Here is a 26,272-nt window from a genome sequence, read left to right on the forward strand (position 1 = left end):
GAGAGAGAAGGAAGGAGAGAGAAAGGAAGGGAAAGAGGCAGAGACAGAGAAGGAAAGAAGAGAGAGAAGGAAGGGAGACAGAGAGAGAGAAAGAAAGAAGGAAGCGGAGAGAGAGCAAGAGAAAGGAAGGAGAGAGAGGAGAGAAGGGAGAGAGAGAGAGGGCGGGAGAGGAAGAGAGAGAAAGAGAGAGAGAAAGAGGAAATTGGGGGGGAGAGAAAGAGAGAGGGAGAGAAGGAAGGGAGAGGGAGAAGGAAGGGGGGGAGAGAGAGAGAGAGAGAGGGAGAGAGAGAAGGTCGAGAGAGAGAGAGAGAAGGGAGGGAGAGGGAGAGGGAGAGAGAGAGAGAATGAAAGGAGATAAAGAGCGAGAGAAGAAAGAGAGAGAGATAATGAGAGAAGGAAGGGAGAGGGAGAGAGAGAGGGAGAGGGAGAGAGAGAGAGAAGGAAGGGAGAGAGGGAGAGGGAGAAAAAGAGAGAGAGAGATAGAGAAGGGGAGAGAGACATTAGGAAGAACTTCCTGACAGTAAGAGCTGTTCGACAGTGGAATTTGCTGCCAAGGAGTGTGGTGGAGTCTCCTTCTTTGGAGGTCTTTAAGCAGAGGCTTGACAACCATATGTCAGGGGTGCTCTGATGGTGTTTCCTGCTTGGCAGGGGGTTGGACTCGATGGCCCTTGTGGTCTCTTCCAACTCTATGATTCTAAGGGAGGGGAGGGAGAGAAAAAGAGAGAGAAGGAATGGAGCGAGAGAAGGAAGGGAGAAAGAGAGAGGGAGAAAGAGATAGAGATAGAAAAGATAGAGATAGAGATAGAGATAGATAGAGATAGAGATAGAGATAGAGATAGAGATAGAGATAGAGAAGGAGATAGAGATAGAAAAGGAGGGATAGAGATAGAGATAGAAAAGGAGGGAAGAGAAGGAGAGAGAAGGGAGAGAGAGGAGAGCGATGGAAGGGAGACAGAGAGAGAGAAAGAAGGAAGCGGGGAGAGAGAAGAAGAAGGAGTGAGAGAGAGTAGGAAGGGAGAGATAGAGAGAAAGTGACAAACGGCAGAGAGAGAGAGAAGGGATGGGGCTGGAGAAAGATAGAGGAGAGAGAGAAAGAGGAAATTAGGGGAGAGCGAGAAATAGAGACAAATAGAGAGAGAGAGAGAATGAAGAGAGAAAGGGAGAGAGAAGGGAGGGAGAGGGAGAGAGAGAGAGGAGAGAGAGAGAGAGGAAATTAGGAGAGAGCGGGAAAGAGAGTGAGTGATAAGGAAGGGAGAGAAAGACAGAAAGAGAGAGAAGGGAGGGAGGGAGAGAGAGAGGGAAGAGAGAGAGAGAAAATGAAGGGAGAGAAAGAGAGAGAGAAGGAAGGGAAGGAGAGAGAGAGAAGGAAGGGAGACAGAGAGAGGGGGGGAGAGGGAGAAAGAAGAAAGCGGAAAGAGTGAGATAAGGGACGGAGAGGGAGACAAAGAAAAAGAGAGACAGAGAGAGAGGGGGGAGGGGGGAAGGAGGGAGGGAGGTGGAGAAAGAGAGAGGAGAGAGAGGAAATTAGGGGGAGAAAGAGAGAGAGAGTGAAGGAAGTTCTAAGTTTTTAAAAAGAATAGCAACAATCTCTTCAGAACAAAAAGCCAAACTAATAAATCAGGTGATAACAGATGAATGTAAGATCCAAAAAGGAACAAGACAAGGATGCCCATTATCACCATTATTGTTTATTTTGGTCTTGGAAGTACTTGCCAAAAACATAAGAGCAGATATAGGTGTAAAAACTGGGAAAAGTGAATTCAAGTTAAAAGCGTATGCAGATGACTTAGTGATAACAGTGGAAGAACCTAAAACTTCACTCCCTAAAGTAATAGAAAAAATTCAGAAATTTGGGGAAGTGGCAGGATTTAAGCTAAATAGGAATAAAACTAAATTATTAGTTTAAAACATGAAGGAAGAAGAAAGAACCGAATTAGAACAAAACATTGAGATTGAAGTCCATAAAAAGGTTATATATTTAGGGATTTGGTTAAGAAACCTATTTAAAAATAACTATGAAAAAAATTGGCTTGAGGTAAAAAGAGATTTAGAAATATGGAGCAGAATGAATCTCTCAATGTTAGGAAAAATATCGGCAATTAAAATGAATGTGTTGCCAAAAATGCTATTTCTTTTTCTTTCTTTTTTTTAAATAATTTTTATTAAATTTCCAATTAACAAACCAATCATATCACATTAATTCCAAATTATACCAATACATAATAAACTCCAAATATTTAGTTGAATTTTAAATTTTTGTTGGGGGTATCCATGCTTCGAGTTAGGAAAGGGTCCAATCATCTCATATTTCTGCTGCTTTGATGTTCACATGTCCCATCTTTCTGTCTCTTTGCTGTTATCCTTTACAAATCCCGTCTTCCAATCTTCTTTTTTTTAAAAAAAAAATTTATTACTTTTCCAACAATTTAAACACTACAAAAACAATACAATACTGTCAGGGGTTCAGGAGCAGAGGCAAGGGCAAGGGAGGAAACAGAGAGCGAGGGGGAGGAGGCAGAAGAAAAGATGAGTGATGACGACGACCCGAGATCTCCGAGTCTTTCCAGTGAATCAGAAGATTCACAGAAAGGAGCACCAGTGGCCAGGGCAAGGGGGGAGCCTAGGGGGACACCCCAGGAAGATAGAGCCAGAGGGGACTCAGAGGGGAGCAGTTGGAAATCGGGACCAGCGTCACCGCCAGAGAGCAGGGAAGAGGAAGGGCGCCAGGGATCAAGCGCTGGCAGCTCACAACAGGGGGGAGGGCACGAGTCAGGAGTGGCCACACCTCCATCGGGGAGCGAAGAAACGGTCAGACGGAAAGTGGAAGGTTTGGTGCGCGCGCCAAGTTCAAATGCACAGGAAGGTGGCGCAGTAGGCAGCCCGGAAAGGGAGCCAGGTCCTAAAGCCCGGCGCAAGGAGACAGGAGGGTCCGGGGGGTCGGCGTCAGAAGAATCCCGGAAGGAAGAGACCCCGGGGGGCAGAGGGACCCAGAGAAGAACAGTCAGGCGGAAAAGGTGGAGCAGGGCTAGGATATTAAGTTGGTGTACAAGGGGCGGAGACTCAGACGGAGCTTCGCCGATCTAACCATGAGACGTAGAGTTGCACGCAGCAGCTTGAGAATGGAAACTGTAACTCAATAAAGACTTTTATTTAATGATCGCTGGCTAGCGTGATCCTCTGTGAGCTAGGATCTGGAAGCAGCTCTGACAGTAAGCTCCGTCCCCAAATTGTGGGCATCTACAGCCTCGCGGAGAGGAGAGAAAGCGGGTGCCTACTAGCGAGCTCACGAACGGCAGACAACATGACGGCCGAACAGCAGATAGCGGAACTCAGAGAAGCAGTGACACGACTGAATGCCGAGGCTCTTGCATCCAGGAAGAGAGAGGAGGACGCAGCTGCCGCCTACAGGGATCTCCAGGTCAGGTTGGAAGTGCTTACGAAGCAAGGGCAACTGACACCCAAACCGGAGGGGATTGGGTTGGGGAGACGAACAGGCGGTCTGGTCTCTCACTTCGATGGGAATTTGCAACAGTACCCCAACTTTAGAGCAGATGTAATGTGTGCACTGCAACTGCTGAACAACGACTTTAGAGATGAGCAAGAGAAGGTGGGATTCATCATGTCCCATTTGCATGGAGATGCTAAAGCATGGCTGCGCAATTTGTGGAGAGATAAGGATCCGGCGCTCCAAAATGCGGATGCCTTTATTAAAGCGATGGATGGGTGCTTTTTATCAAGCATAGACGTGTATCTTGCTCGGAAGCAGATACATGGACTGAAGCAAGGGAGGGCCAGCGTAAGGCAGTACCATGCCCGCTTTTTCGCTTTGGTCAGTGCCCTGGAATGGGACAGAGATTCGGCTCCAGTAAGAGACCTGTTTTGGGAGGGATTGCACAGCTCGGTTAAAGATGAAATTGCGAGGGGGGAGAGACCCCGGACCACGCAGGAGATCGTTCAGAGGGTGCTGGCGGTGGGGGTGCGGCTGGAAGAACGTCCGTGGAGCAGGGACGAAGGGCGTGGGGGGCGCGAACCAGCCAGGGGCTCCTCCTTCCTTACCAGAGAAGCAGCGCGTGCGCAATTCACGCCTCCGCCAGGAGGAGGAGCGGAACCTATGGAGGTTGGAGGTGCAAGGGCTCAGTCAGCAGCCAGAGCCCTAGCACCGGCAGCAGTGAAAGCGAAGCCTCCTAGAGGGAACAGGAAGTGTTACATCTGCGATGATCCACAGCATATGGCGAAAGAGTGTCCCCAGAGGCTCCACAAGCACACTGCAGCCTCAGCAATGGTAACTGCAGCAACGCAGCAAGGAGAACCACAGCAGGGAAACGACGGAGTCTGGCTGGAGAAAGAGGCACTGGGGCCCAGCCAGACGTGTCTGTGAAGCAGTCCCCAGAGATTTTACAGCCCATGGACCCCCTCCCGCCCAAACCAGTAGTGAAGCTCACCGCATCTCTCCAGCTGCCCAATGGAATCACCATGGACGTGCCAATCACCATTGACTCAGGAAGCAATGCGGACTTTATAGGGCAGGACTTTGTCGACCGGCACGCCATACAGTTGCTGCCTGCCACGCTGCCCCTGCAGGTTGTCACGGTGGATGGCAGGGAGCTGCTAGGGGGGCAAGTGGTGAAGCAGACGCCACCAATGGTGATGCGACTTGGGAATCACAGGGAAATCATCAGCTTCAACGTCACTCAACTATCGGACACGCCCATTGTATTGGGCATGAGTTGGCTGGACAAGCACAGCCCGACGCTGGCTTGGTACCAGAGGCAGCTGACCTTCGGCTCTTCCTTTTGCGCTGAACACTGCATCGTGCCCCGGCAGGAAGGAGAGGAAGAGGAGTCACAGCTGCAGCTAGGCACGCTGCAAGCGGTCCCCCACAAGTACGCAGAATTTTTGGAGGTTTTCTGCGAGAAGGAGGCAGACAGGCTACCCCCCCCACAGACCATATGACTGCAAAATTGACCTGCTGCCGGGGGCGGCGCTGCCCAAAGGGAAGCTGTATTCCATGTCTGAGGACGAACTGCAGGAACTCAAAGAGTTCATAGATCATAATTTGGAGCGCGGTTTCATCCGGGAGTCCAAGGCAGCGGGGGGCAGTCCTGTATTCTTTGTTAAGAAGCGGGACACGCCCCAAAAAAGACTTGTAGTGGACTATCGCACCTTGAACAGTGTGACCAAGCCATCGGACTTCCCCATGCCCCGAATCGACGACCTCCTCGCAAAGGTACGCAAGGGCAGCGTGTTCACCAAGTTGGACCTGCGAGGGGCGTACAACCACATTCGCATGCGGGAAGGAGATGAGTGGAAGACAGCCATGTTCACGCCCCTGGGCACCTACGAATATAGAGTTATGCCGTTTGGATTGCAAAATGGCTCCCACGTTTTTCAAGCTTTCATGCATCACGTGTTGGCGGGGCTCCTCTACAAGACGTGCGTCTGTTTCTTGGATGACATCCTGATCTTTTCGGAATCGCAGCAGGAGCATGACAGGCACGTCAAGGAAGTGCTGAGCAGGCTACAGCAGCATAGGCTTTACGCCAAGCTGGAGAAGTGCCAATTCGACGTGATGGAGGTGGATTTCCTGGGCTACAAGTTGTCTGACAAGGGGCTCGCCATGGACAGCGCCAAGGTTCGAGCAGTGTTGGATTGGAAAAGCCCACGCAACCGGAAGGAGGTCCAACGGTTTGTCGGCTTCGCGAACTTCTATCGCAAGTTTATCAAAGGCTTTGCCATGCAGACAGCGGCCATCACGGACACGCTCAGCTCCAAGAAGAAGAAGTTCATCTGGACAGAGCAGGCGGAGCAGTCCTTTCAGGCACTCAAGCGTCTCTTCGCGTCGGAAGAGCAGCTGCTTCATGTCAACCCCAGCAGGCCGATGAGGGTGGAGACAGACGCTTCGGACAGAGCCGTGGGAGCAGTCCTGCTGCAGAAAGACCCGCAGGGGGCTTGGAGGCCGGGAGCGTTTTACTCCAGGAAGCTCAGCAAGTCTGAACGGAACTACACCATCTGGGACAGGGAGTTGCTGGCCATTCATGCAGCATTCAAAGCGTGGAGGCACTTCCTGATCGGCGCCAAGCACACGGTGCAGGTCTGCACGGACCACAAGAATCTGGAGCACTGGCGCACGGCACAGTTCCTGAACCAGAGGCAGATACGTTGGGCTGAGTTCTTTGCGAATTTCGACTTCTGAATAGAGTATGTCCCGGGGGACACCAACATCATGGCGGATGCTCTCTCCCGTAAGCCACAGTATCTGGAGGAGGCAACGCCAGCGGCCGCCATGCACATCTTCGCACCGACAGTGTGGGCGTGCGCTGCGGCAACAGTTGACCTGGAGGCGGTGCGACGAGCGTTGCAGGATGACTCCTTCGCGCAAGCAAAGATGGCAGAGGTGCACAGGGGCACGGCAGCGACCGACGAGTTCCAGCTGCGAGATGGATTGCTCATCCGTAAAGGGGCCATCTACGTGCCGGGAGACGAACTTCGCGCCAAGGTACTGCAGCAGCTGCACGACGCGCCCACTGCCGGGCACTTTGGCAAGGAGAAGACGGTGGAATTAGTCGCCAGAGACTTCTGGTGGCCCGGAATGAGAGGGGAAGTCGCGGACTACGTGGCGAGGTGTGACACCTGCCAGAGGGCCACACCAGTGCACAGACCGCCGGCCGGACTGCTGGAACCGCTGCAAACTCCGTTCGAACCATGGGAGAGAGTGGCCCTGGACTTTGTCACGGATCTGCCCAGCTCGAGGGGCAAGACGGCTGTGCTGGTGGTGGTGGACTTGTTCTCCAAGATGGCACATTTCATTCCGTGTGCGAAGGTGGCCACGGCGGAACAAACCGCCAAACTGTTCATAGACCACGTGTTCAAGGTTCACGGTCTGCCGCGGTCTATTCTGTCCGACCGAGGGCGACAGTTCATCTCGAACTTCTGGCAGAAGCTGATGGGCTTCCTGAACGTCAAGCTCAACCTGGCGTCGGCTAGACACCCGCAGACCAACGGGCAAGCAGAGCGAGTCAATGCCATCATGCAGCAGTACCTGAGATGTTATGCGAATCAACAGCCTGCGACGTGGGTGGATTACCTGCCTCTCGCCGAGTTCGCCTACAACAGCACGAAGCACGTGTCCACGGGGGTCATGCCGTTCTTCGCCAACAACGGGAGGCACCCCAGAACCTTCCCGGGACTGGAAAGAATGGGGGAGGGGGAGCCGCAGACAGCAGATGCGTTCGCGTCGGAGTTGCAGGAGGTCCACGATCAGCTGCGGCGGCACCTGGAGCTGGCTAAACACGCATACAAGGTACAAGCGGACAAACACAGAAGGGTTGGCGAAGAGATCCATGTGGGAGACTGGGTCTGGTTAGCAGCCCACGCAGTGCCGGCCAGGTCGTTGGCGAAGAAGAAACTAGGGCATAAACAACTGGGGCCCTACCAAGTCGAAGAGCAGGTCAACACGGTGGCTTTCAGGCTGGCGCTTCCGGAGGGTTCCAGGATGCATCCGGTGTTCCACAGATCGGTGCTCACTCCCTACAAGGCACCTCACAGGTTTCAGGAACCAGGAACGGCACCGAGTCCGCTCCGAGAGAGAAACGGGCAAGGGGGAGTGGCACAGGAGGAGCGCATCAACGAAGTCACGGAGATTTTGGACTCCAGATGGGGGGAAGAGGGGGTAGAATACTTTCTCGCCAAGGAGGGCACCCCGGCCAGTGCCAACAGCTGGGTGCCGGGCTACGCTTTAGACGAACCTCTGCTCAAAGAAGAGTTTCATGCCCTCTTCCCACATAGGCCCATGCCAGCAGACTTTTTCGACGACTGGCTTTTCACGCCCACGCTTTCAGCCAGCACGTTCCGGGGGTTCGACTCGGACGAGGAACCGACACGAGACGCCCGTTCCCCGGAGGGGTCACCCTCGGGATCTGCTTCAGAACCCTCGTATTGGTGGGATGATCGACCAGAGGAGCAGTTCCGCAGAAAGTGGCTGGAGGGTCCAGGACGAGCAACGTCTCCAGAAGGAAGCGAGGGAGAGACGGACATGGACGTTTTCGGGGACGACCCGGGTTTCGAGCACGGCGGCACAGAGATGGAAGCGGAGGTGACCGTCGTCGACGAGAGCAGGGAGGAAGAACCGGAAGACTTCAGATGGAGGCCCGCCACGGGGAGCGAACTGTATCCGACATTCGTCCCCCGGACACGGCAGCACCCAGCTCCCGCACCGGAAGGAGGGGAGGGGGGAAGAGGGGGCTTCGAGGGGGGGATGGATGTCAGGGGTTCAGGAGCAGAGGCAAGGGCAAGGGAGGAAACAGAGAGCGAGGGGGAGGAGGCAGAAGAAAAGATGAGTGATGACGACGACCCGAGATCTCCGAGTCTTTCCAGTGAATCAGAAGATTCACAGAAAGGAGCACCAGTGGCCAGGGCAAGGGGGGAGCCTAGGGGGACACCCCAGGAAGATAGAGCCAGAGGGGACTCAGAGGGGAGCAGTTGGAAATCGGGACCAGCGTCACCGCCAGAGAGCAGGGAAGAGGAAGGGCGCCAGGGATCAAGCGCTGGCAGCTCACAACAGGGGGGAGGGCACGAGTCAGGAGTGGCCACACCTCCATCGGGGAGCGAAGAAACGGTCAGACGGAAAGTGGAAGGTTTGGCGCGCGCGCCAAGTTCAAATGCACAGGAAGGTGGCGCAGTAGGCAGCCCGGAAAGGGAGCCAGGTCCTAAAGCCCGGCGCAAGGAGACAGGAGGGTCCGGGGGGTCGGCGTCAGAAGAATCCCGGAAGGAAGAGACCCCGGGGGGCAGAGGGACCCAGAGAAGAACAGTCAGGCGGAAAAGGTGGAGCAGGGCTAGGATATTAAGTTGGTGTACAAGGGGCGGAGACTCAGACGGAGCTTCGCCGATCTAACCATGAGACGTAGAGTTGCACGCAGCAGATTGAGAATGGAAACTGTAACTCAATAAAGACTTTTATTTAATGATCGCTGGCTAGCGTGATCCTCTGTGAGCTAGGATCTGGAAGCAGCTCTGACAAATACAATACAAAAACACTACATAACACTAACACATTAAACTAACAAAACAAAACAAAAACAGTTAAACACATCAAACAATTTCTCTATCTTATCTTTCATTCACTTATTTCCACAACCTCCTCACACCTCCCTTTTTGTATTCCACTTCTGTTAATTGTTTCAGCAATTCCTTTCCATCTTCCTCTGTTTTCTATCCTATAATTATCTTAACACATTCTAACCTTATTTTTCCCTTTAATTCTCTATTAATCTATTTATACTTAATTCCTTATAACATTTCTACTAAAGCCATATAACTTCATTCCAACATTTTTCTAACATTCATTAATTTTACAGTATTTCTGTAAATAGTCTTTAAACTTTTTCCAGTCTTCTTCCACCGACTCTTCTCCCTGGTCTCGGATTCTGCCAGTCATTTCCGCCAGTTCCATATAGTCCATCAACTTCATCTGCCATTCTTCCTGGGTGGGTAAATCTTGTGTCTTCCAATACTTCGCGATGAGTATTCTTGCTGCTGTTGTTGCATACATAAAAAAAGTTCTATCCTTCTTTGGCACCAATTGGCCGACCATGCCCAGGAGAAAGGCCTCTGCTTTCTTCAGGAAGGTATATTTGAATACCTTTTTCATTTCATTATAAATCATCTCCCAGAATGTCTTAATCCTTGGGCATGTGCACCAAAGGTGAAAGAATGTACCTTCAGTCTCATTACATTTCCAACATTTATTGTCGGGCAAATGGTAAATTTTTGCAAGCTTGACTGGTGTCATGTACCACCTATAAATCATTTTCATTAAATTTTCTCTTAGGGCATTACATGCCGTGAATTTCATACCTGTGGTCCATAACTGTTCCCAGTCGGCCATCATTATGTTATGTCCAACATCTTGTGCCCATTTAATCATAGCTGATTCACCATTTCATCCTGAGTGTTCCATTTCAACAGCAAGTTATACATTCTTGACAAATTCTTAATTTTTGGATCTAACAATTCTGTTTCCAATTTTGATTTTTCCACCTGGAAACCAACTTTTTTGTCCAAATTGTATGCCTCCATTATTTGGTAATAATGGAGCCAATCTCGCACTTTATTTTTCTATTTTTCAAAGCTCTGCAATTTTATTCTGTCTCCATCTTGATCCAGAATTTCCCAATATTTCGGCCATTTGGCCTCCATATTGAGTTTTTTCTGTGCCTTCGCTTCCATTGGTGACAACCATCTTGGGGTTTTCTTTTCTAACATATCCTTATATCTTATCCAAACATTAAACAATGCTTTTCTAACAATATGATTTTTAAACGCTTTATGTGCTTTTACCTTATCGTACCACAAATATGCATGCCAGCCAAATACATTATTGAAACCTTCTAAATCCAACACGTCAGTATTTTCAAGAAGCAGCCATTCTCTCAGCCAGCAAAAAGCAGCTGATTCATAATAAAGTTTAAGATCTGGCAGGGCAAATCCAACTCTTTCTTTGGCATCAGTTAATATCTTAAATTTTATTCGAGGCTTCTTGCCCTGCCAAACAAATCTGGAAATATCTTTCTGCCACATCTTGAAACAAGCCATCTTATCCAAAATTTGCAATGTTTGAAACAAAAACAACATCCTTGGCAACACATTCATTTTTATCACAGCAATTCGGCCTAACAATGATAACTTCAAATTTGTCCATATTTCTAAATCCTTTTTCACTTCAATCCAACATTTTTCATAATTATCCTTAAATAAATTCACATTTTTGACAGTCATGTTAACCCCTAAATATTTCATTTTCTTAACCAATGTTAGTCCTGTCTCCTCCTGAAACTTCTCTCTCTCATTCACAGTTAAGTTTTTCTCTAAAACCTTAGTTTTCATCTTGTTCAACTTAAAACCTGCTACCTGTCCGAATTCTTGAATCAGTTCCAATACCCTTTTGGTACTAGATTCTGGCTCCTGTAAAGTCAATACTAAGTCATCAGCAAATGCTTTCAATTTGCACTGTTTAGCTCCCACTTGTATACCTTTAACCTCTTGGTCCTTTCTAATCATATTTAACAAAACCTCAAGGACCGATATAAAAAGCAATGGAGAAATTGGGCAACCTTGTCGTGTCCCTTTCTCAATCTTAAACTCTTCTGTCACTACATTGTTCACAATTAATTTTGCCTTTTGTTCTGAATAAATTGCACCTATACCATTTTCAAAACCTTGACCTACCCCCATTCCCTGTCGATTCTTCTTCATAAAACTCCAAGAAATGTTGTCAAAGGCTTTCTCTGCATCCACAAGTATCAAGACTGCCTTAGTATTAATATTCACTTGTAATTTTTCTAGAATATTAATTATATTTCTCATGTTGTCAGACAAATGTCTGCCCGGGAGGAAGCCCGCTTGGTCTTTATGAATTTCTTCTACTAGTACCTTTTTTAATCTTTTAGCCAAAATATCTGCAAAAATTTTGTAATCCACTTTAAGCAGCGATATAGGGCGGTAGTTCTTGAGCTGTGTCTTTTCAGTCTCTGTTTTCGGTATAAGTGTAATGTAAGCTTCCTTCCACGACTCTGGTGCCTTTCTCCCTTCCAATATTTCATTGCAGACTTCCTTCAATGGTTGTATTAACCATTCTTTCAAAGATCTGTAATATCTTGAAGTCAAACCAACTGGTCCTGGAGATTCACCTAATTGCATGTTCTGGATGGCCCCTTCCACCTCCTGATCCGTTATTTTGTAATTCAACATTAGCTGTTTTTCCTGAGAGATTTTGTGTAGTCCATTTATTTTCAAAAATCGATCAATGTCCATTTCTTTCTGCTTCTCCTGTGTATAAAGTTGTTTGAAATACCTCTGAAAACACTTCCTGATCTCCACTGGATTCTGTATATTCTTTCCTTCCACTTCCAAATTCGTAATAGTATTGAGTTTTTGTCTTTTTTTCATTTGCCAGGCCAACAATTTTCCACACTTATTTGCCGATTCAAATGTCTTTTGCCTCATCTGTTTAATCTTCCATTCTATTTCCTGATTCATCAGCTTCGTATATTGTACTTGGTATAACTTTATCTCTTTCAGGATCTCCTGTGACTTTGGTTTTGCTCTCAATTTCTTCTCTCCTTCCTTTATTTTCCCCAGGATTTTATCCTTTTTTTCATTCTGAGTTCTCTTCTTAATTGCATTCTGTTGTATTAGGAATCCTCTCATAACCCAAATTAATTGTATTAGGAATCCTCTCATAACCCAAATTACTCTTTTTTCCACTGTAGTATTCATGTTTATCTCGAAATAATCTCTTAGAGTTTTTTTGGCCTTCTTGGTCACCTCTTCGTTCCTGAACAAAGTGTCGTTCATCCTCCATCTAAAGGAACCAATTGGCGTCAATTTCATTTCCATCTTCACAGCATTATGGTCGGAACAAGTTTTGGGGCAAATCTCCACTTTACTGATCTTCAGAGCCAATCTCCTAGTTACCCAGATTTGGTCAATTCTTGTCCATGTCATTTTAGCCTCAGAGAAGAAGGTTCCCTCTCTTCCCAGAGGGTTCTTCATTCTCCAAATGTCAACTAAGTCCATATTTTCAGTCATGTCAAAAAAGGTTTTTGGTAGTCTACCATCTTTGGTGACTACCTGTCTCTGTGCCTTGTCCATATTTGTAGACACCACTCCATTCATATCTCCCATCAAGATCATATTATAGTCCATATAATCCATCAGAGTCTCGTGTAGCTTCTTAAAAGAACTCCGATTTTCCTTCATTTGGTGCATAAATACCTACAATCAGAAATTTCTCTCCTTGTGATTGAATTTCAATTGCAACAAATCTTCCTTGGTCATCTTTGAATATGAATTTCGGTGATAGGCTCTCCTTTGCATAAAGGACCACTCCTCTTTTTTTAACTTTATCTGATGAGATAAATTCTTGGCCCAGTCTTTTATTACTCAATATCTTCCTGTGTAGCCTTATCACATGTGTTTCTTGTAAACAAATCAAGTCCAAATGTTCTTTTTTCAATAAATGAAAGACTCTCCGCCTTTTTTCTGGGGAATTTAATCCATTCACATTCCAGCTCAAAACCTGCAACGCCATCATGTAATTACACTGATATTCCTCCAACTGCACCCAATGCTTGCTCTTCTTCTGTTGGTGGTAGTGGTGACACGTTCACTGGGAGATCCAATCCAAAGGATAATGCTGATATATCCAATATTCCCCTGTTTGGTGATCTTCGATGCTTTTTGCTCTAGTCCTCTATCTGATGATCTTCTGTCTGATGCTCCTGGCTCTTTTCCAAGTCCCTTCTGCAGATCTTCTTCGTATTTATGCAAAAACTTTATCTTCTACTGATCTTATTTTTATTTTCCTTCCTTTGAAACTGAAGGATAGACCTTGGGGGAATTCCCACCTAAAGATGATTTTGTTCCTTCTCAGCAGGGCAACAATATCTCCGTAGTTAGGCCTAAGATCCAAAAGATATTTCGGGACGTCTTTAAAAATTTCCACTCTTGACTGTTGTACTTCTAGGTTCTTCTGGCAATGCCAACCCAAGATTCTATCTCTCTCTTCTTTAGTTCAAAGGGTGATCAAGCAGTCTCTTATTTTATTCTTCTCTTTTTTCCCTCCTCTTCCCAAGTCTGAAGGCCCTCACAATTCTAAACTCTTCTTGACCCAAGTCCAAGTCCCAAAAGTCTGCAAATTCCTGTGTGAGAAAGTCTGTCAAACTTTCCTTCTCCAATTCAGGTAGGGCTCTGACCCTCAGATTTGTCTGTTTTTCTTTAAGTTCAATCATAGCAAGCGTCAACTTATGTTCATCAAGTTGCCTCTGTAGGGCTGGGACTCTCGCTCTCTCCAGTTGTGTTACTTTACATTCAGCAGCAACGGCTTTCTCCCTGGCTTCCTCTGTAGTCTGCCATATCAAAGTAGATTCCTGTATCAATTTCTGGATGGTTTCTGTATTGGTATTCACCTTTTGTCCCAGATTATTTATACTTTCTGTATTTAGGTCGATTTTAATGGTTGCAACATCCACTTTCGCATTTGTCGCATCTGCTTTCTTGTTAAGCTGTTCCAGTGAATCATTTATCTTATTTAATGCAACCGCTAAGGCCTCTTCTGTCGACATTCCTCTTGGTTTCAAATATACTGGTACAGAAGCAGCAGAAGAAGAAGCAGGGGGGCCTGATGTTGAGCCTCTCCTGGGTTGGTGCCAAGTCCTCCCAGACCTTAATGTTTTTTCAGCAGTTGACTGGTCTGTTTTTTCCTTCCCATTTGCCATAACACTTAAAGGATTCAAGGTCAGTCCCAGAGTCTCACAGTTTATCTTGCAGCTGGAAATTCCCCCAACCCAGCTCTTGTAAACCAACCAGTTTCAAAGGCTTCCACTAGGGGGAAACAGTTTCTATTTATATTAGTCAGTAATGTCCTCTTTTAAACACAGTTCAAACAATCCAAAGTTAGTTTCAGTTTTTCAGTTACTTTTACTCCTTTTTAGAAGCAGCCGGAGACAGTAGAAACAATGTATTTCTCTTATTTAGCTAGCTGTCAATGAACGTTCTAAACGCTGTCAATGAACATTCCAAAAGACGTCAGTCCTGCTAGCAGCCCGTTTCCAGGGTCAGAGCAGCGGTATTTTAGCTCTCTTCGCTCTCTCCTGCAGGCATACTCAGTCCACAACCCCCCCTTCTCCTGCCTCCAAGGGGGGGTTTAATGTTCTTTACCGATGGAAATTTAGTCTTTTACAAAAGGCTTTCCAAGGCTTCAGCTTGCAGCCTCATTGCTTCAGTCTATTTTCAAAAGGGGAAGGCGGACTTCCTGTATTGAGCCTCCCCGTTACAATACCAAATTAAACTTTTAAAAATCCAATTCTCCCGCTTCAGCTCTACTCGCAGGTAATTACTTTAAAGTCAAATTGTCCACAGGAAAAAGTCAGCGCTCTCTGGCAACAGCTATGCGGCTTCGCTCCGTGGAAGAAGCAGATGATTCAAAGCACCGCACCGCTCACCCCACGTCGCCCCCGAAGCTGGGTTTCCCCGCGAGTAGGGGAGGCGCGAGTAGGGGAGGCGCAAAGGGTGCCCACCGAATCCCACGCTCACAGGCTTCTCCTGCCTGTGATTTTTTGTGGGTCTCCGCCTTCGCCGTGGCAGCCAGACCCAGATTCCCACGGGGCAAATTCCTCCCGATCAGAGGAATTCCGCCATTACCGGAGGCACCAGCCCGGAAGTCTCCGTCTTCCAATCTTCTTGTTGTTATTATTTTTCTTCTTAATAACCTCTGAGTTTTCTCCACAAGCAAGTTGAAGCAAACATTGTTATAGTCCTGTGTGGATTTTCACGCTGATCCAAAAGTCTTTCAAACTCGGGGGTGATTTATTGGCAACTGCGGATGAGGCAGCGTTTTCCCATCCCCTGGGAAAATGGGGAGGCTAATTTACTCCCATCATTAGCCTCTTAATTACCTCGTGTGAGCCGGAGAGATGGTATTGTCGGCCATCTTCCAAAGTGCCCCTAGCGGCCCCCCCAAAAATGCTATTTCTTTTTCAACCCATACCAGTCATCCCGAAAGATGAATGTTTTAAAAAATGGCAGAAGGAGATTTCAAAATCTATCTGGGGGGGGCAAAAGGCCAAGGATAAAACATAAAATACTTACAGACATAAAAGATAGAGGCGGGTTTGCCCTCCCAGACCTTAAATTGTATTATGAATCTGTTTGTTTGGTATGGATCAGGGACTGGATGAGATTGGATTAAGCAAGAGGCATTAGAACTGGAAGGACATGACAACAGATTCGGCTGGCACACATACTTATGGTACGGGAAAGGGAAGGTTCATAGTAGTTTTTACAACCATATAATCAGGAAATCACTAATGAGAGTATGGGAGAGATACAAAGACTTATTGAAACAAAAGACTTTCACCACATGAAGCATTACTGCTCAAACCACTTGGAAAGAAAGGAAAATGACTCACATATGTTGATTTATTAAAGGAACATGATGGAAAATGGAAATTAAGAGATTATGATGAGATCAAAGACCACTTTCAGAGTTGGTTGCATTATCGACAACTATATGAAACACATAAAGAAGACAGCAAGAAAGGATTTAGTTATACAAGATCTAGGTTTCAAACGGAAGTGATTGAAGGGAAAGTGAAATTACTGAAGGCCGTATACAGCATACTATTAGAATGGGAGACGAAAGATGAAGAGGTAAAATCAGTTATGATTAAATGGGCCCAAGATGTAGGTCACAACATTATGATGGAAGACTGGGAAAAATTATGGAAAACTGATTTAAAATTTACAGATTGTTCCCTACTGAAGGAGAATTACATGAAGATGATGTACAGATGGTATATAACACCAGTGCAGTTAGGGGAAATGTACAAAACTAGTTCAAATCTACATTGGAAGTGTAAAGAAAAGGAGAGGACATTTTATCATATGTGGTGGGACTGTAAGGTAATTAAAAAAATTTGGGAAATGATATATAACGAATTGAAGAAAATGTTCCATTTAACATTTGTTTAAAAACCTGAAGCATTTTTATTAGGGATTGTAGGGAAAGATCTGCCAAAAAAGCTGAAAAACATCTTCATGTATGCGACAACGGCCGCGAGAGTTTTAATAGCACAAGGATGGAAGACTGAAGAAACCCCAACTAAAGAATCATGGCAAAAAAATTGATGGACTATGCAGAACTGGCAAAACTGACATACAAGCTACGGCACAAGGATAACTGTGACCTTAAAGATGAATGGAAACCCTTTACAAAGTATTTGAAGACACAACAAAGCGAACTGGACTCCTTGGCTGGTTGAATAAACATTCACAAACTTCTTATTGATAATTATTACTTAAACAGTTTGAGGATAAATACAACTGTGTAACATGCAAAAAACAACATTTTTAGAGAAATCAAAGACTGGAACTGAGGGGAGTCGAAGGGTGGGGGTGGGTGGGTCCTGTGGGGGAGGGGGGAGGGAGGGAGGGAGGAAAAAAGGGGGAAATAAGGATGATATGTTTCTGTATAATACGTTTTGTTTTAATTTTGAATAAAAAAGTAATTTTTAAAAAAAGAAAGGGGACACGGGAGGCGCTGTGGGTTAAACCACAGAGCCTAGGGTTTGCCAATCAGAAGGTTGGGGGGTTCGAATCCCCGCGATGGGGTGAGCTCCGGTTGCATGGTCCCAGCTCCTGCCAACCTAGCAGTTCGAAAGCACATCAAAGTGCAAGTAGATAAAAACGTTTTTTTTGTCAGCTTGCGGAGAAAGAAGATGAATAAGCTGTTTGGGCGTATTTATCTTTTTTTCTATTTTGTGGGTGTGGATGCATAGTCAACCAAAAGTCACAAACGAAGTCATGTAATGTCAAATAAAGCAAAATAGAATTATTTTAGTTCAATATGGATAAAAAGAAGACGAATAAGCTTTTATTGGATATTTTCACCAGGTTTCAGGTTCTTTGTGCACCCAAAAATCACAAAGTGAAGTGAAATAATCCGAAACACAGGAAAAATGGTTGTTTTTGCTGCCATATGCATAGAAAGAAGACGAATAAGCTTTGATTGGGTTAGGATTAGGGTTAGGGTTAGGGTTAGGGTTAGGGTTAGGGTTAGGGTTAGGGTTTAGGGTTAGGGTTTAGGGGTTGGGGTTGGGGTTAGGGATTATTTTAAAAAATTATTTTTCCGCAAGTTAAGACGTTGAGGGTTTTCCCGATGATAAAAACCCTGTTGTTTCCACCGAAAAACCTTTCAGGGGAGCATTTGCAACAGTTAGGCAGCATTTTTGAGTGAAATGCAGAACGTCAGATTTTGGCTGAAATTGTGACCAGCAGAAGCACAGCAGCTTAGGTCAGCTCCTTCTCACACGGAGCCAGGCACCAATGAGGGAGCCTGCTGTGGGGTTACCTGTTTGTGCCCCCTGACACAATTGTGACCAGGGCCCACGGGGCCACATTTGTGCCCCCAACAGCCCACACATGCTACACTTCTGGGTGGGGACAAAACCAGAATTACTGTAGTTGGCTCCATCCATGGGCATAGCCAGGATTTTTGTTAGTGGGGGCAGGCCTTTTGTTAGGGGGTGCAGAACGCCAGTTAGCTATTGTCAGCTATGAATTTTTATTTATTTTTATTTATTTGGCCCCCCCTTGGCTACACCCATGGTTCCATCTATCATAACATTTTGGAAATGCCCTGACCCACCCACCCCAACACTGATGTTGATTTTCTGAGATATCAGGCGCTCAAGCACAAGTCATACATAAAGAATCGCTGCTGTTTCTTTTTGTGCAGCCTGTTTAGACTGGAAATTTGCCTCAGTTTTTTATTCTCTAAGGAAGGTTCTGTAAAGTGCAGGATAATGTAGTAGCTCACAGCATGACAGGATGATCCCAAGAAGCTCAGTTAGTTGGGGACATGGGCATAGCCAGGGGGTGAAGCAGCCACCCCTAAATCAAGTAAATAAACAAAAATACAGAGAGTCTGATATTCCAGATGTAATCACACTTCTTCCTTAGAGCAGCCTCCTATTCATTTATTTCTTGTTGAAAGATTGTTGAAAGAAGTGTTTTGCAGAAACTAGCAACAACTTTATCTATCAAGAAGACACATGTAGTTCATAGTAACTGTCTTTCAGGGCAGTTTGTCTAGTAACAAAAGCAACTGTTGCTATGAACACTGACTAGTCACTAGAATAATAAGATGAAAGCTGGAGGTGGGGTTCGGGGTGGGGTTAGTCTTTCTTTAAACAAACATGTAAGTATGGATGCCAAGAAGAAGAAGAAGTAAGACAAGCGTTTCTGTGGGGGAGGGAGTTTATTGACTGCTCAGATATAAGACTCACAACATCATTTTATAACCAAAGAAAGTGCCTTTATGTGACCATTAAAACAAATCAACTGGGATTACCGGTATATTCACAGAAATCCTTTAGCAGAATCATTTCCTGTCCTCGGAATCCAGCTGGAAGTGTTGGGTGAGCCGACTGCATAATCAAAAAGGCCAGTAAGTTACTGTGAGACATACAGAGGAAGCTGTGTTCCTTTTCAAATCTGTCTGTCAACAGTCACACACACCAAGCAAAAGCCACCCATAACAGACGTTTTCCTTGATAAATGGGAGAACTGTCTGATAATCAACAACCATATAATTTTATCCAGTAGTATTAGTTTGATCTGACAGAAACTGCACATTTCCCGAGAAGCACTGAAAGAATGCTTCATTTAACTACAAACCCCCAAATCTGGGATCCCATCAAAACTGATGTTTGGCAAAAGTTTTGCAGCAAAACCCCCACATTTTGTAACACCCCATAAACAGAGTAATTGATACATCAAACCGGGGTTCATAATTAATATCCAAAACCCAACATTGTCCGATTCACTCCAAACTGGTGCCAAAGTCTGGCAAAAGTTTTGTAGCATTTTGCCAGACATTGTAGCATTTTTGTAGCATTTTGCCCGACAAACCAAGTAACTGACAGGGGTCATAAGGTCACCCCAAAACCCAACATCGTCTGATTCACTCCAAATCAAGGCCAAAGTCTGGCAAAATGTTTGCAGTAAAAACCGCATGTTTTGCAGTGCCCCCCAAACAGAGTGGTTCCTAGCACATCAGGAGGAAGAGTCAAGACAACCAAAAGTGGATAAATAGGTTGTATTTATTAAATATAACAACTTGAGGATCGGCAAAACTAGTCAGATTCGACCAATGTAACCAAATCAAATTAAGTCTGGGCAGGTGTGCTTGTTCACCTCCACCCACAAACACACAAGTGCTCAAACAGAGCTCTTTGCAGATCCTTAAGAATCATGTCACAACCCAAATCAGAAAGATGCATACCACCAGGTCTATACAACTGTGGGGCACAGAACATACTTCTGCCATGAGGGATATAAGCAGCCACATTTTCAAACACAAACGTCGTTGTAGAATGATTAGCTTTATGTCTTGCCCATCCACCTTCTTGGGAAGGCTGCCCCCACTCCATAAGCACCTCTACAACATTCCAAACCAAACTATGATAAGCTCAGGGATGAGGAAGCACAGCTGATGGAGATATTTAGTGATCTCAACTGAATTTACCTCACCAGATTGTTATCCCCAAGATGGATGACCAGAATATCAGGGTTAGGGCAGGGGATAAGTGGATGTTCAGGGTTAGGGTTAGTGCCTGGGGTTTTTTTCATGCTTTTTAAGCTTCTAATGATATTGCTTCATTTTTATGAGACTGGATAATTCCAAAAAATAAGCAAACTACCTGAAACGTAGCAAAACTAAGAGAAATGTGAAAACCAAAAGTGAGATACCAGAAACCCAACAAGGAAGGAATTCATGAAAAAGGAAAATTGCCAGACAGAGACTTCAATCAAATCATATCCAAATTCACCAGAATCCCAAAACCAATTGAAAAGAAGCAGAAATGTGAGAAGCAGAAGAAATACCACCAGAAACCCCCAACAAGAGGGAAAAGGTAAATTGCGCAGAAACCCCAAAGCCAGTTAAACCTTAGTTTTGCATGGTGTGGGGGTGATTTCGCCTTTCCCTGAGATGTTTACTGCGTGGGTTTCTTGTGGTTCTATTCAATTGGTTTTCTCATCTTTGGTGGATGTGGTTTGTTTCTGTTGTTTCTGGTTTGTTTTGGGGATTATGTTGAATTTTTTCTGTGGTTTTCGTTTCATAGATTCTTTTATATAAATTACGATTGTGAAATAAACTCAGAGTCTTGTATGTATTTCATGCTCTTTATTGCCCCCCCCCCAACCTCAGGCTTTTATATACATTATTTACACAATGAGTCCCGTCTGACTGGCTAACTCTGCTTCCCTCTTGGAGCCTGATTGGCCTGCAGGAAAAGACCAATCAGTTGTTGCATTCTAGGGTCCAAGGTTAGTACATAACAGATTGGGTGCTGGATTTATGGTGAGTTTGCTTCATTTCTAGGTTTTTTGGGTTTTGCACCTTTGAGAATATTAATTTGTATGAGATCTGATAATCCCAAGAAAAAAAGGAAAACCACCAGAAATGAAGCAAAACCACCAGAAATGTCTAATGACCATTCCAACAATGAAGTCAACCACTAAAAACACAAAAACCTACTGAAAAGAAGCAGAAGAACCATGTAAAAGCAACATCAATGGAAACTGACAAAGAAGCCAACCAATCCCAAACAAAGCAGATTCACCAGAAACCCCCAAAGCATTCAAAAGTATTACCACCAGAATGCAAAAACAAGAAAACTTCTCAAAAGAAGCAATAAGGCAAAAGTCCAAAAAACAAGCTAAACCAATGGAAAAGAAATGAAGCCAGTTGCAAACGAAGCACATTCACCAGAAACCCAAGACTATGTGAAAACTAGTATGCTATGTTGGTTAATTTCTGTTGCTTGAAGTGCTTTTGGACTCCCATAAATTGCATGCTTGTTGAGTTTCTGGTTTTGCTTTTTAAAAACTGGTTTCCAGTTTCTTGTGGCATTGCTTTGTAATTGGTGGCTTTACTGCTTCTTTTTTGTTTTCTGCTGATTTGTTTAATTTGGGGTGGTTTTGCTTGGTTTTTTTGCATTTAATTGTTTTGCTTCTTTTACTTTGAATGGTTCTGCGGTTTTGGGTGAGATTGTTTCTTTTCCATTGATTTGGCTTGGTTTTCATGTCTCCTGGTTTTGCCTCATTTTGGGAATATTTCTTGGTTTTTGTGCTTCTGGTGGTATTTCTTCAATTTTATGACATAACCAAGCCAAAACACCAGAAACACAGAAACAAATCATAAAGAAGCAGAGCTACCAGAAATCCAAAGCAAATTAATCAGAAATCCAAACAACCTATGAAGATGATGCAATACCAAAAGAAACACAAAAGCCAATTAAAAAACTGCTAAATGAAGCAACACCACAAGAAACAAAGAAAGCCTCATAACCTACAAAATGAAGCAATAACACAAAACACCACAAAAAGAAGCAAAGCGTTTAGGATTAGGTTTGGGTAAAGGTTAGGGTTACAGTGAGAGTTGAGTTTGAGTTGGATTAGGATTAGGAGTTGGGGTTGAGTTACGGTAAGAGAAGAACAGCAGCAGAAGAAATATAATTTTATTACTTAGGGTTAGGGTTAAATTAGGTTTAGGTTTAGACTGAGGCTTAGGTTTGGGTTAAGGTTAGGGTTAGAGTGAGGATTAGGTTTGAGTTAGGCTAAGAGAATTAGGATTAAGGTTTGGTATTGGGTTGGATTTGAGTTAGGCTAAGAGAACAGCGGCAGGAGCAATATAATTTTATTATTTATACTCCACCCAAGTCATTTGTGACCGCTTTCAATAAAAGGTAAAAACATGAGCGCACTCTAAGTGAATGCTCATGAATATGGAAACTCTTACTTCCCATAGAATTCCCAAAGAAGACCTGGGAATTGGGTTCCCCTTCCATCTCTACTAGGATGCTCCCTGTCTCACTCTCTCTCACTCACTCACTCACTCACTCACTCACTCACTCACACACTCCTCCTCTCCTTTTCATGGCAGTTTCACCTTTTTCTGCACGCCTAGCTCGGAAGGGCGGAAGAGGCTGTGCTGCCGCCATGTTGCGCGAGGGCAGAGGTACCGGAAGGAGGTGCCACCGGAGGAGAGGCAAGAGGACAGGAAGGGGTGAGGGAAGGGCGGAAGAGGCTGTGCTGCCGCCATGTTGGGCGAGGGCAGGGGGTACCGGAAGGAGGTGCCACCGGAGGAGAGGCGAGAGGACAGGAAGGGGTGGGGGCAGGGTGTACCGGAAGGAGGTGCCACCGGAGGAGAGGCGAGAGGACAGGAAGGGGTGGGGGCAGGGGGTACCGGAAGGAGGTGCCACCGGAGGAGAGGCGAGAGGACAGGAAGGGGTGGGGGCAGGGGGTACCGGAAGGAGGTGCCACCGGAGGAGAGGCGAGAGGACAGGAAGGGGTGGGGGAAGGGCGGAGGAGGCTGTGCTGTCGCCATGTTGGGCGAGGGCAGGGGGTACCGGAAGGAGGTGCCACCGGAGGAGAGGCAAGAGGACAGGAAGGGTAGGGGAGGGAAATGGGCGGAAGAGGCTGTGCTGCCGCCATGTTGGGCGAGGGCAGGGGTACCGGAAGGACGTGCCACCGGAGGAGAGGCATGAGCACAGGAAGGGGAGGGAAATGGGCGGAAGAGGCTGTGCTGCCGCCATGTTGCGCGAGGGCAAAGGTACCGGAAGGACGTGCCACCGGAGGAGAGGCATGAGCACAGGAAGGGGAGGGAAATGGGCGAAGAGGCGCTGCGACGTTGGGCCAGCAGAGACGTGCCGAGCGAGGCTGGCCCTCTCTCTTTCTCCCACCCACTCTCTCTGTCGACCCCGCTCTCCCAGGGTGCAGCCCTGCCCCCCGCCTCGTCCTCACCTGCCTTTCTGCCCCAGTGGCCTTCCTCTCGTGCCCCTTTGCGGTAGGATGGTGCGGGTGGGCCGCGGAAGTTTATATACAAGAATATACATACCTAGATATAGGTGTCCGTTTGTAAATATATAAAAATAAAATGGATATATGTATATGTGTGTGTGTATCTATGCAGTACTTCTTTTCTAAAAAAAGTGACTGGGGATACTCTCATTTTGACTCAAGAAAACCACCATTTTATAGTTCAAACCGGGAAAAATAAATACAGTAAATGGACAAAAGTACATTCACAAAATGTTTTAGGAGTATCCATTCCCCTGCGTCCCCCCCAGAAAAAAAGCGCTGTATATGTTCTGCCAAGGACAGGGTTTTTTCTGGATCTGGAGCCAATAAGCACGCCAGTGGATGAAGCAATGCTTTATTTGCATAAGGTTAACAGATAGCAGCAGGCATACAAAACACAAATTACAGCATACCAGAGAGGAGTCGCACACAATCTCCCCTTCAGCTGCCCGGAGCTCCAGGTAGAGCAGCGAGAGAGACCCCTTGGCCGACAGTCTCACAGCATCTGGTACCTCCATTTGTGAAGAAACTCACTGAGCCCCTTCAGCCTACAGCTTTTATAGACAACTTTGATTTGATTGATTGCACCTGGTTAGCAGGCATCACTCATATCAGCCTGGGACACCAGGTGCAACTAATGCAGAGCAACTGAGAGTCTCCAACCCAATTCACTGCAACTGGGTATCCTCCCCACTAGCCAATCAGCACTTAGAACACAGGGGACCCAGAAAACTCCTGACACAGGTGTGTGAAAAACAAATTATACTATCATGTTTTAGCAAACCTTAAACCGCGGATGTAAAAGCGAAAGAGACATGTCATCTAACTCCTTGAATTTACAGTGGTCTTCCGTGTTTCCCCTACAGTGTGTGTGTGTGTGTGTGTGTGTGTGTGTGTATTATATATCTATAAAATTGATACATGTGTGTGTGCGCGCACGCACACGCGCATGCATATACAGTCAAACCTCAGTTCCCAGACGGCTCCGTTTTGGAATGTTTCAGCTCCAGAATGCTGAAAACCTGGAAGTAAATGCTCCAGTTTTTGGAAGTCAAACATCCAACGCAGCTTCTGCTTGAGTGCAAGAAGCTCTTGCAGCCAATTGGAAGCTATGCTTTGGTTGCCTAATGTTTTGGAAGCCGAAGAGGCTTCCGGAATTGATTATGTTCGACAACCAAGGTTTGACTCTGTGTGATTATGTTCGACAACCAAGGTTTGACTCCTATTGCCTTGGTCTCCCCCTGCTTTCTCCAAGGAGTCCATGGTTCGCCCCGACCATTGTTCCTTGCAACAACGCTGTGAGGTAGGTTCAGAGGATAACACAGGTTGAAAGGATCCCTTGGTGATGGGTATATGTATATATATATATATATATATATATATATATATAATTTTTTATTCGTTTTAAACACATTTATATTGTCATACATTTTACAAATTTCCAACTCTTATACAATCTTTTGGACTTCCATTAGCTCCTCTGATGATCTCCCGTCTTTAAGATTTCTCCTGCATTTCTTAAATTTATATTGCCTTTAACCTCATAACCGATATCATCCCTTTCATTCAATAAGGCAATAATTCAAATTATTCCCCTTACAAAACTTCCTGCAAACCTACAAATGTAATCGAGTCATCACAATTACTTTTCATATAGTCCGTAAATTTACGCCAATCTTCTGTAAATCTCTGGTCCCGCCGGTTTCGGATTCTTCCCGTTAATTTGTCCAGTTCTGCATAGTCCATCAGTTTCATCCTCCACTCTTCTTTCGCCGGTAATTCTTCTTGCTTCCATTTTTGTGCCAATAAAATTCGTGCTGCCGTCATTGCATACAAAAACAACTTACAATCACTTCTATTTATATCAGTTCCTACAATGCCTAATAAAAATGCTTCAGGTTTTTTGATACCTGATGAAAGCCAAATCTGGGTCAGAGGGAGGAAATATCAGTGCTGAAAGATGGGTGAGACAAAAGAGTGGGGGTGGCTCCCATATGTCTGTAAATAATAAATAATAAATAAATTACTGTCAGGGGTTCAGGAGCAGAGGCAAGGGCAAGGGAGGAAACAGAGAGCGAGGGAGAGGAGGCAGAAGAAAAGATGAGTGATGACGACGACCCGAGATCTCCGAGTCTTTCCAGTGAATCAGAAGATTCACAGAAAGGAGCACCAGTGGCCAGGGCAAGGGGGGAGCCTAGGGGGACACCCCAGGAAGATAGAGCCAGAGGGGACTCAGAGGGGAGCAGTTGGAAATCAGGACCAGCGTCACCGCCAGAGAGCAGGGAAGAGGAAGGGCGCCAGGGATCAAGCGCTGGCAGCTCACAACAGGGGGGAGGGCACGAGTCAGGAGTGGCCACACCTCCATCGGGGAGCGAAGAAACGGTCAGACGGAAGGTGGAAGGTTGGGCGCGCGTGCCAAGTTCAAATGCACAGGAAGGTGGCGCAGTAGGCAGCCCGGAAAGGGAGCCAGGTCCTAAAGCCCGCCGAAAGGAGGGAGAAGAGTCAGGGGGGTCAGCGTCAGCGTCAGAGGAATCCCGGAAGGAAGAGACCCCGGGGGGCAGAGGGACCCAGAGAAGAACAGTCAGGCGGAAAAGGTGGAGCAAGGCTAGGATATTAAGTTGGTGTACAAGGGGCGGAGACTCAGATGGAGCTTCGCCGATCTAACCATGAGACGTAGAGTTGCACGCAGCAGCTTGAGAATGGAAACTGTAACTCAATAAAGACTTTTATTTAATGATCGCTGGCTAGCGTGATCCTCTGTGAGCTAGGATCTGGAAGCAGCTCTGACAGTAAGCTCCATCCCTAGATTGTGGGCATCTACGTCCTCACGGAGAGGAGAGAAAGCGGGTGC

At 46.0% G+C, this 26,272-nt stretch overlaps 2 long non-coding RNA genes across 3 annotated transcripts; one reads left to right on the forward strand and one right to left on the reverse strand.

Annotated features, from left to right (window-relative positions):
• Positions 1–2,142: 2,142 nt before the first annotated feature.
• LOC308471864 lies at positions 2,143–22,609 on the reverse strand. Of its 2 annotated transcripts, none has more exons than XR_013983190.1 (3): positions 22,511–22,609; positions 18,908–18,983; positions 2,143–2,384 (listed from the first exon to the last, which is right to left on the reverse strand). It is a non-coding gene; the product is annotated as an uncharacterized lncRNA (long non-coding RNA). The 2 variants fall into 2 exon arrangements; XR_013983191.1 differs by having other exon boundaries at positions 2,143–2,387.
• On the forward strand, positions 22,546–23,510 carry LOC308471875. Its single transcript, XR_013983203.1, has 2 exons — positions 22,546–22,627; positions 23,225–23,510. It is a non-coding gene; the product is annotated as an uncharacterized lncRNA (long non-coding RNA).
• Positions 23,511–26,272: the final 2,762 nt, after the last annotated feature.

This window comes from Podarcis pityusensis (genome assembly GCF_964106645.2).
Source record: "Podarcis pityusensis genome assembly, chromosome: 2".
Taxonomy (NCBI): Eukaryota; Metazoa; Chordata; class Lepidosauria; order Squamata; family Lacertidae; genus Podarcis; species Podarcis pityusensis.